Source organism: Plasmopara halstedii (genome assembly GCF_900000015.1).
Source record: "Plasmopara halstedii genome assembly, contig: Scaffold_2592, whole genome shotgun sequence".
Taxonomy (NCBI): domain Eukaryota; phylum Oomycota; class Peronosporomycetes; order Peronosporales; family Peronosporaceae; genus Plasmopara; species Plasmopara halstedii.
In genome coordinates, this window is record NW_020189499.1 from 125,310 (window position 1) to 127,538 (window position 2,229).

The following is a 2,229-nucleotide window of genomic DNA, read 5'->3' on the forward strand; positions in this document are numbered from 1 at the left end:
GAGGTGCTGAGGTCATCATACGTAAGGATATAGGACATTTCAAAAGATATTGTGTGCGTGAAGTGTGATGGACATCTTCAAGAGTCCAATATTCTTTGTATCTTTTGTTGAATGGATGTCCAAGTATATCTGTCGGGGAATGAATTATGGTTCAAGCAATGTGTCCTACTATGGAATCGTATAATGCTCTCATCAGTGAGTAATACAAAGTGACTTTTGTCGAAAATACAATAACTCCAATCAGCGTCGACTTGTTGTGACTCTACGGATTATGGTGACGTTACGTATGCTTCCAATAAGCTCAGTGTAGCCATCATCCCGGCACGAATACCGATTCCAGAAAAATGTGTTGCAAATTTGGCTGTAATCGTTCTATTCTATGTAATTGACAGCATTTATCAGCTGCTTATGAGAGCAATAGTTTTCGCTTTCGATGAATGAGTAGTTCGCCTGGGATTTTCCAGGAGTGAATAATGCTATTTTCACTGGTTACCTGCCTTTCTGGCTCTCGCAAAAGCACAATCTATTGGGTCTGCTTGGGTATTTTAGCTCGGTAAAGTCTACAAATATTTCGCCTTAAGTTCCAGAGGTCGGTCAAAACTAAAATGTCTCACTAGTGCATCCGAAAACAGACACAATAGAATGCACGCAAAAAGGATGCTATCATCAAGGAGATCTTGTAATCTGTCTACCTTTCGCTGTGCAAAGCGAGTCTAATGGGGTTTGCCCGACGAAGCCGACGCTACGCTACTTTTCTTGGCCGACGGCTGGGCACTTACTTTAGAACTTACTGCGTCTGAAGACCGAGCGATAGGGCAAATTTCATCCACTGTTTTCAAGACAAAGCCCTTCTCTATATATCTTTAAGTTGGTCAGATCGACAAGAAGCGAAGCTTAAAGTCACGACCTTATTTACCACGTGAATTGACCTACCCAAGAAGATAAGGGCCTAAAATTGGGTCGCCATACGTGTTTCTTTCTTCGCGAAGGCTGCAGCGTTACTGACGACGTGAATTGACCGACCCGAAAAAAACAAGGGCCCAAAATAGGTCACCATACACGTTTCTTACACCATAAAGACTATTTTTGCATCTCTACACCATTTAACACTCTGTCCAAAGAGATTGGTGAGCGGTCGTGTGATACAAGAAGATGTTGCACTTTAGAGCTGGCTAGACCAAAAAATCAATCTCATACAATATTTTCAATTGAATACTTCAAAATTATTGCGCAAAAATGTGACTTTCAACTTTCTAAAGGCGAGCATGTGCTCTTAAAGAATGGCAGTAGCTTTTTGTAACAAACTTTACAATTTTTCTATAATCGTCAAAGCTGAATGTGGTTGATGTTGCTCCTGTAATTTATAGTTTTGACAACTCATCACTGGTTCGTCTGATAGCTTCTGGTATAATTCTTGCTTCAAGCGGTACGTCTTTAGTTTTCAAGTACACGTTGTCGAGGAAGGCACATACAGCATCTCCGTGAGCCAACGCTCGTGGGGACAGCAAGAAATTGAACATGTGGCTGGCGTAAGGTACCTCAATGAAAATGTCACGCACACCTCCGAGCTGCTTGTCCTGATACGACGCAATATTTTGAGGTAAATTCTGACGAAAGCATTTTAAACGGTCGAAAAATAGACGCGAGTCTTCGATAGATATAATGTTGTCGTGAGTGCCATGCGTGACCAGAAAGGGTGGAATAATACAACGGCGACGTGCTGCACGGTCGTTTTCCAAGTATGCAATGGGTGATGCACGCTCAAAGTCCTCGCTGTTGTCTTTAAGCTTCTTCTGCATTACTAAAAACTCAAGGTAATGGATAAACTTATGAGTTTTGTCACGAGAGTGGTAGATACCATGTCGATCTGTGAAATCGTGGACACCGTAATTATCGACAATTGCGCGTACGCTTGTGTCAACGTTTTCGAAACCGGGCTGAAAGGATTTATCATCGGCAGTAAGACCCAATAAGCTAGCCAGATGTCCGCCAGCTGACTCACCACCTACAGCGATAAAGTTTGGGTCGGCGTCGAGCACAGCTCGTGCATTACGGCGTAGATAAGCTATAGCACGTTTTGAGTCGATCAGATGTGTAGGGAAAGCTACACCAGGTGACAACCGATAGTCGATAACGCACACAACCCAACCCAATGAGGCAACTTGATAAACACAAGGAAGTGGCGGGATACGACGATCACCGATAACCCAGCCCCCCCCGTGAATATAA